Source organism: Rattus norvegicus, chromosome 8 (genome assembly GCF_036323735.1).
Source record: "Rattus norvegicus strain BN/NHsdMcwi chromosome 8, GRCr8, whole genome shotgun sequence".
NCBI lineage: Eukaryota > Metazoa > Chordata > Mammalia > Rodentia > Muridae > Rattus > Rattus norvegicus.
This window is the reverse complement of record NC_086026.1, coordinates 115,683,430-115,692,505: the sequence shown is the minus strand read 5'-3', so window position 1 is coordinate 115,692,505 and position 9,076 is coordinate 115,683,430. Positions and strand designations below refer to the sequence as shown.

The window sequence follows — 9,076 nt, the reverse complement described above, 5'->3', positions numbered from 1 at the left end:
TATAGTTTGTTCTGGGAAAGAGCCGGTTTGAGTTAAACCTGAATGAAGGGCAACTTTCCAAACTGCAAATCTATTCTAGAAAAAAATCTCCCACAAGCAGTTGCTCTCGATCCCCAGTGATTGTTTTTGAGCTTAAAAAGGATGATACAGGCTGCTATGAAGCTTGAGATAGCAAGGACAGATCTGGCGCCATGTGCCCGACTTGCTGTGTGAACTGAAGTTTTCTGAAGAGCATCTATATTAAAGATCTTGCAGACTGGCTGACTAAAATCATTGCAATTGTGGCGAGATCCAGCCACAACCTTGAAGCCAAGAGCCAGCCAAATGATCCTGAACTATTTTAGACCTCTTTAAAAACTAGAGAGAGAGAGAGAGAGAGAGAGAGAGAGAGAGAGAGAGAGAGTGCGCGTGTGCGTGTGCGTGTGCGCGCGCGCATGTCCACAGAGGCCAGAAGGCATCAGATCCCCTGGAGCTGGAGTTAGAAGTGATCGTGAGCCACCAGAGGTGGGTGCTAGGACCAAACTCCAGCCCTTTGCAAGAACAGTTCACTCGTAACACTGAGGCATCTCTTCACACCATGCTTTCCTTTTACATATCTATCAAAGAAAAATGTGTATAATAAAAATTCATTTTTTTGGGCTGGGGATTTAGCTCAGTGGTAGAGCGCTTACCCAGGAAGCGCAAGGCCCTGGGTTCGGTCCCCAGCTCCGAAAAAAAAAAAGAACCACAAAAAAAAAAAAAAAAAAAAAAAAAAAAGAACCACAAAAAAATTCATTTTTTTCAGAAGTCATTGTAAGGAAGAAGGAGGAGGAGCAAAAGGAGAAGGAAGGAAGGAGGGAGGGAGGGAGGAAGGGAAGGAGGAAGGAAGGGAGGGAGGAAGGAAGGGAGGAGGAAGGGTGGATGGATGAATACCCTGGTGCTCCTCCTGAAAGATCACCTGCTTAGGTATTTTGTAAATCTCCATTTCTCTGGAGGACTGACTGGCTTATGTTGCTGCTTTTACCCTTTTCACCTCTAGACATTACCTGTCACTTTCTTCTCTGAAAACTAAGGATTCGTTAGTCTTTTACACCCATGCCTGTCCTCTATACTCAAACCTCTAAACACAGCTCATTGTCATTTGGTTAAATCTCAATTTAGTGTTGGCATTATAGGATTAGCTAATTTCCTTGACAGATAAAGCAAGGATTTGTTTTGTAGCACACAAAGAGTCATTCTCCCTGCATTTTTGTCTGGATCTTTTGATTTCTTGTTTCCTTATTTGCTTGGTTGCCTGTTAGTTCTTATTTGGGCTCCCAAGCAGTGATCTAAAACTTCTCTCCACGCCTTCAGGCATAGCAGACACTAATTGCATCTTCTAGAGTTGCCAAGTGCTTTTATCTTCTAAGCCTTCTAAGCTGGCCTTGCTTTAGACTTTTATAGCCATTTACTCTAACTTCTAACATTCTCCTAACAATTCCTTGAGAGATATCATCCAGTTTATCTTCATCAACTCTATGGCTAAAATAATGGTTGTAACATCACACCTGAAATCTATAATTTCCCTACTATGCAGCTTTGCTCTGTGGCCCATGTGCTTGATATTTCCACAAATTATAATTGATCAACATACTTTTTGGGAGGAGGGGTGCTGTTCTGTGACTAAAAATTCCTGGGCAAAGCTGTTCTTTTATATCAGCAGTTGGGAAACAAATATACCCAGGAGAAGATGCCACTGTGTGTGTGTGTGTGTGTGTGTGTGTGTGTGTGTGTGTGTGTAGGGGGGGGTCCGTTTTAGCATACAGTGTTAAAATGATTGTAGCAACAACGTTAATTTACCAAACGTTCTCATCTAAAAGCAATCCTTGAAAGGTATCTTTCAAAACTACAGCCTGTACCTTCTTTAGATTTCACTTTAAGGCTAAAGCTTCCTCCCAAGATTTAGCATCCTGTTTTAAAAATGAGGGGGAAAAGTTACTTTTTCTGTTTTTTTAAGAGGGTCATAAAACACTTGGATTCACTGCTAGTTGGGCTCCCTGCTCTGCTATATATAGTGTGCACTTGGATTCACTGCTGGTTTGGCTCCCTGCTCTGTTACAATGGGCAGGCCTAGCTTTCGGTCTTGTAGTATCACTGCCTTAAACAATAGACTTTGAAAGTGACTGGGAATGACTAGCTAGCTCCAGGGCGAAGGGAAAGCTGGAGTCAGGAGTGGACTGCATCACTTAAAAAAAAAAAAGTCGGGCTGGAGAGATGGCTCAGAGGTTAAGAGCACTGACTGCTCTTCCAGAGGTCCTGAGTTCAAATCCCAGCAACCACATGGTGGCTCACAACCATCTGTAATAGAATCTGATGCCCTCTTCTGGTGTGTCTGAAGATAGCTACAGTGTACTCATCTATAATAAATAAATAAATCTTTAAAAAAAAAAGTCTGGATTATATATATATATATATATATATATATATATATATATATATGGGTTTGTTTTTGTTTTTAAAGATGAAACAAACAGGGTTGCAGAGATGGCTCAGCAGTTAATCAGCAGTTAAGAGCACTGACTGCTCTTCCAGAGGTCCTGAGTTCAATTCCCAGCAACCACCTCGTGGTTCACAACCATCCTTGGTGGGATCTGATGCCCTCTTCTGGTATGTCTGAAGACACCAACAGTGTACTCATATACATAAAATAAGTGTACTCATATACATAAAATAAATAAATATATCTTTTAAAAAAAATGAGGGGTTGGGGATTTAGCTCAGCGGTAGAGCGCTTGCCTAGCGAGCGCAAGGCCCTGGGTTCGGTCCCCAGCTCTGAAAAAAAAGAAACAAACAAACAAAAAAAAAATGAAACAAAAATCAGCACTGGGTATGGTAGTATACACATGGAATCCCAGCACTCAGGAACTAGACAGGGTTATCTTGAGGACAATCTAGGGTCCAACATAAGATGACTTTAAAAAAAAAAAATTAAGGGATTGGGGATTTAGCTCAGTGGTAGAGCGCTTACCTAGGAAGCGCAAGGCCCTGGGTTCGGTCCCCAGCTCCGGGGGGAAAAAAAGAACCAAAAAAAAAAAAAAAAAAAAAGAAAAAAAAAAGAAAAAAAAAACTAAAAAGCAAACAAAACAAAAAGGGTCTGGGCACGTGGCAGGTGTCCAGGCTCAGCTCCTGAGACGTGTGCCACCTCTCTAGTTTTTCCTTACAAATTCTAACTGAGGTACATTCTGAGCTAAAGTGCCCAGCAGGGTTTCCTTAGACCCTTGGGATAATTAGAGTCAGGTGGCTTCTTTAGGCCATTTAAAAGAGCCATCCTTCATGAGAAAAAGTACTCCAGAAGAAAGGGGGGATGTTAGAACACAGTTGAATCCAGCGGTGCTATTGTATAGGGATTTTATATAGTCTTGTTTCAGATATAATGGATCCTTCCGGTAGACCTGCTCCATACCTCTTGAGTTTATTGATTTGCTAAGTAAATGCTTCATTTCACCCCTCAAGGGGAGCCCTTGAGGAAATAAATGTTCTATGGGAGACATAGAAGAGATAACATTTTATATCAACCTTAATCATAATCTTTTCTGTGGCAACCTCATTGATGGTTTTTGTCGGGTTTCAGACCCAGGAAAGTATCAAGGCAGACCTGGCCTCTATGTTCTCCCAGCATCCCTCAGTCCTCTATCTGTTGCAAGGTGTGGTTGGCATACCCTGTACTCTGCCTTGAATTTTCTAGCCCAGGGGCTAGGCTTCCCTTCATTGGCAGAGAAGACCTATTAACTTTATCTATCTATCTATCTATCTATCTATTTATCTATCTATCTATCTATATCTAGCCTATGATGGGTAGATCTGCGCTAAGTATGTAAGAACTTTCTTGTCCTGTGGTTCTCTTCTAAACAGTTCAGTGTAGCAACTGTACAGCATCCATCTATCTATCTATCTATCTATCTATCTATCTATCTATCTATCTACCTATCTATCTACCTACCTACCTACCTACCTATGGATCTATCTATCTAAGACTAATGAAATGGGTCAGGGGGGAAAGTGTTTGCTACCAAGATGGACTTGACACTGGGTCATCTTGGAGCCCATTGGTGGTGGGAGAGAGCAGACTTCCACAAACTGTCCTTCGCCCTCTGTGCTTGAGTTGTGACATGTACACACACATGAGTAAATATAAAACAAAAGCTTCTCTTTCTCTCTTTCTTTCTCTCTTTCTTTCTTTCTTTCTTTCTTTCTTTCTTTCTTTCTTTCTTTCCTTCTTTCTTTCTTGTGGATTGACCCTAGGGTCTGATGCATGCCAAGCAAGCTTCCCCAATTTCTTCTAGGCTTATTTTTATGAAGAGGAAGCCTGGGTTTCAGAGTGGTTAAGTGACTTCTCAAGGTCTTGAAGACAGCAGACATCCAAGACTGGATTCACTGTGCTCTGCAGCTCCAACCTTGGCCTTGTTCCCAAGGCAAAGGGCAAATAGCCATTCATATTTAACAAAGTCCATTGTTGGACAAACAATGCTGTCTTGTTCTGGGGCGAAGATATGGTCTGACCTGGGGCAGGAGGAACTACCTAGTCCCTGAAAATCTTATCTTGACTCCCACAAAATTGTCTCCAAAGTAAAAAAAAAAAAAAAAAAAAAAAAAAAAAAAAAAAAAAAAGCAAAAAACAAACAAAACAAAACAAAAAAACCCTTTCTGATAATTTAACCTACATTTTATCCCAGGGATTCCAAATTTGCAGATGGACTCAGCCTATGATGGGTAGATCTGAAGTGAGTATGTAAGGACTTTCTTGTCCTGTGGTTGCCTTCTAAACAGTTCAGTGTAGCGATTACACAGCATGCATATTGCATTAAGAATTACAAAAGAGGGGGTTGGGGATTTAGCTCAGTGGTAGAGTGCTTGCCTAGGAAGCGCAAGGCCCTGGGTTTGGTCCCCAGCTCCGGAAAAAAAAAAAAAAAAAAGAATTACAAAAGAGGTGATTTCAGGTATATAGGAAGATGTGTATGGCTTATGGCTTATGTATAATTACTAGTTTAGGGCTGGGTGTGGTACCCACCCACTGCCTTTAACCCTGGGGAGGCAGGTGGAGTTCCGGGACAGCCAGGGCTACACAGTTAGACCTTGTCTCAAAAACAAAGCCAACAAACAAAAGTATTATTTTAAGTGACTTTAACATCCATGGGGTTTGGTATCCATGGGGATTATGGAATCCAGTATTGGTAGAACCGTTTTGCCTGCATCTCTCTCTAGGCATAGTTTGTTTTTCTGCTTTATTTAGACAAAGTCTCTCTATGTAGCCCTGGATAGCCTGGAACTCACTCTGTAGACACCAGGCTAGTTTCAATCTCACGTGATCCATCTGCCTTTGCCCCTGGAATGCTGTCATCAAAGGCATATGCCACCATGCCCCTTGGTGGAGGTTATTGACAGATGACTATGAAGCCCTGGTGGTTGTGTGGTATAATTCTTACCCACGAGGGTTCTGACAACCCTTTCTCAGCTCGAGTCTGGAGCTGCTTCTGTGAGAAGTTGGCACCTTCCACTCTACCTTGCAGTCCTCCAGCACTGCCAACCACTTCCTTCTGTGGAGCAGCTGCACCCCTGCACCCTCCTTTTAGACAGGACCTCAAGATATACCCAGCACTTAGGAGCCAAGGGTGTCTGCAGAGGAAGACTGGCCCCAAGCTTGAGGCCTCACCCAGAGTTGAAAGGGTTTGGTTTCTTTGTATCTCCATCAATTCTTCAGCCGGACTAGGGCAACTTTGTTTCCTCTTGGCACATATCTCCAGCTTTTAAAGAACTGTAAAATTAATTAAACTGTATTGATCCTTTCCTGTAGCTGTCCCATTCACAGGCTAAAGGAAGGTTTATAATTAAAAGGTAGTTGTCGGGGTTGGGGATTTAGCTCAGTGGTAGAGCGCTCGCCTAGCAAGCACAAGGCCCTGGGTTCGGTCCCTAGCTCTGAAAAATAGAAAAGAAAAAAAAAAAGGTAGTTGTCAAGAAAATACCAAGCAGACTAGTTGGGATGAAAATTGGGTACACGGATCTTCAAACACGCCTCTTATCAATCATGTTTTCTTTTCCTTTCATGTTTTTCAAAAGAATGTCATGTTATCTCAGATTTGCTGTGGTGTGAGGATGACCTTGAACTTCTGATCCTGCCTCCACCTCCTGAGAGCATAGGTGTGCACAACTGTGTCCAGCTTTGTGTGGTACTGAGGAATGAACCCTGGGCATCCAAATGCTAAGAAGTGCTCTACAGCAAAACAGTGTTCTCAGCTCCAGAGAGGTTTTATTTGGAACGACTTGACATGCTGGAAAATAGAAGGCTAACACCCAGGCTGTGCTGTGACTAAGAGGCTTAGATCTTTTCTTCCTTCCTTCCTAACATCCTTCCTTTCTTCTTTTTAAAGTTAAAACATGCATTTATTATTTTGTTTGTTTTCAGATAAAAATCTCACTAAGTATTAGCCCTGACTGGCTTGGAACTTGCTAGCCTCAAACTCTGTGTGATCCCCCTGTGTCAGTTTCCTAGGATTATAGGTATGTATGTCCAGGCTTAGCTATATGGGAGAGAGGTGACTCCACAAAGTTCTCTGGCCTCCACATTTGCACTTGTATTTGTACTGAAAGATCCCACGCAGAGAGAGACCCTTACTCAAGTCTCGGGAAATTGCGGACCCCAGACACAGAGAGACCATTTTGGATGTAATAAGCAAAGGCGAGGTTTATTACAGAGACCTATTACAGAGATCTCCGGGCCGACACGTATCCCATGCAGGAAACAGAGGAGTCGACCCCGAGAGGCTGGGAGAAAGAGTATTTAAAGGTAGAGGCTGTGAGCCCCAGGGGATGGGGGGGGGGGATGTCAAAGGGGAATGTACCACAAGTTATAGGATTGTTTTATGGCTCTAGGAGATAAGGGGACGCCAAAAGGTTTTATGGCCCCCTGGTTCCTGGAATGCTCTCTGCAGGAAGGCTGGAAAGCACAAGTAGGGGCTTAAATAAACATCACAGGGGCAGAGCAAAGAACAGTTAACTCGGGCTGGAGAGATGGCTCAGTGGTTAAGAGCACCGACTGCTCTTCCAGAGGTCCTGAGTTCAGTTTCCAGCAACCACATGGTGGCTCACAACCATCTGTAATGGGATCTGATGTCCCCTTCTGGTGTGTCTGAAGACAGCTACAGTGTACTCATATACAAAATAAATAAATAAATCTTTAAAAAAAAAAAAAAAGAACAGTTAACTCACACTGGGTGATAAGCAAAGTAGTTCTCTTGCATTCTTAACAATCTGTCTTCCAGAGACAGGTCCTGTTGCTGAGTTTTGGGCTAATTTAAAACTCTATCTCTCAGTACATATACACCACACACATACAGTAATAATAAATAAACCTTAAAAATCACTTGTTTAAAAAAAGGGGGGGGCTGGAGAGATGACTCAGTTGGTTAAAAGCACTGACTGCTCTTCCAGAGGTCCTGAGTTCAAATCCCAGAAACCACATGGTGTGGCTCACAACCATCATGGGATCCCATGCCCTCTTCTGGTGTGTCTCTTCAGACACGGTGTACTTATATATATTAAATAAATAAATCATTTAAAAAATCAGTTGTATTTTCATTGTGAATTTAAAGATCTTTTGCAAAGGTTTTTCTTAGGAGTCATCACTGCAAAATGTGGTGCGTGCTCCAAAGGTACGAAGCGTTTGTTCTGAGCTAATTTATGGCTGACTGTGAACAGGGGATATGGAGTCAAGTTGTTTCGCTGGCACTTTCCACCATGGAGGCAGTTGTATGATAATTTTATAGTCACTGAAGAAAGTATAAGTCACGTTTATGACCCTACAAACAGGTATGATCCTTACCAAAACAGGAAACCCTCTGTTATAGGACTCAGTTGCTGTCTGACAGCATTCTTCACTTTTGGATTGGTAGAAGCTGATGGGCTATTAAATTAATAAGCTACTGTGCTCCAGGGGTTTTACTTCATGGTCAAAGTGATGGTTCAATAGAGAGGCAAGTGATAAATGTCTAGTAAGGGAACTAAACAGTCTGGTATGGTAGCTCACAGAAGAGGGTGAGGCAGAAGGATTGCTAAGAGTTCCAGGTCCCCACCTCAAAACAAAACAAAACAAAACAAAACAAGACAAAACAAAACAAAACAAAACAAAACAAAACACACACTAAACTATGCCTGGTGGTGGCTCAGCAGTTAAGGGCATGTGCTGTTCTTCCAGAGGACTCTTGTTCAGTTCCAATATCCCATGTGAAATATCTCACAACTGACTGTAACTTCACTTTCAGGGGACCTGACACCTCTGGCCTCATTTGACACCTACATACATGTCCTTCACAGAGGCACACACATACAAATAACTAAAAATAAAATAAATATTAAGAAACATCAGAACCAAGCAACAACAAAAACTCCAGGGAACTGAAATTTGCCCGATATCAGCTCTAGATGTTTAACATTGTAATTCCCCAGAATCACAGAATTCCAGTCCCATCTAGTCTCCAGAACCTTCCATTTAGGTATGGCTGCAATCCACTAACAGCTTCTATTGTTGGAAAATTTGTATATCGCTAAAATTCCCATTGAAACCCAATCTTCAAGGAGGGTTTAAGCAGGGTCTTAATCAGGTGTGGAGATGCAAACCTTTAATCCCAGCACTCCAGAGACAGGCAGGCAGATCTCTGTGAGTTTCTTCTATACAGTGAGTTCAAGGACAACCAGGACTACAAAGTGAGACCCTCTTTCAAAACAAACAATACAACAAAAAAGTGGGGACTCTGGGAGATTGCTAGGTCCTGAATGTGTGTCCATTGTATAAGAGATTAAGGCCTCAGGGTTGGGGATTTAGCTCAGTGGTAGAGCACTTGCCTAGGAAGCACAAGGCCCTGGGTTTGGTCCCCAGCTCCGAAAAAAAAGAAAAAAAAAAAAAAAAAAAGAAGAGATTAAGGCCTCTTCTAAGAGACCAATCCACCCTCCACCATGTAAAGTTGTATATCTCCTCTGTAGGATACAGTGATGTCATTTTAAAAACAGAAATAAGGCCACAGCCAGAAACCAGACCTGCAAATAACTTGCTTATTTTTTTAAATGC

At 42.2% G+C, this 9,076-nt stretch overlaps 1 protein-coding gene across 2 annotated transcripts in view; it reads right to left on the bottom strand.

Annotated features, from left to right (window-relative positions):
- The window catches only part of Rpl29 (ribosomal protein L29), an 893,235-nt gene that overhangs the window by 257,172 nt on the left and 626,987 nt on the right, over positions 1-9,076 (bottom strand). The gene's annotated exons all lie outside the window — the stretch shown is intronic.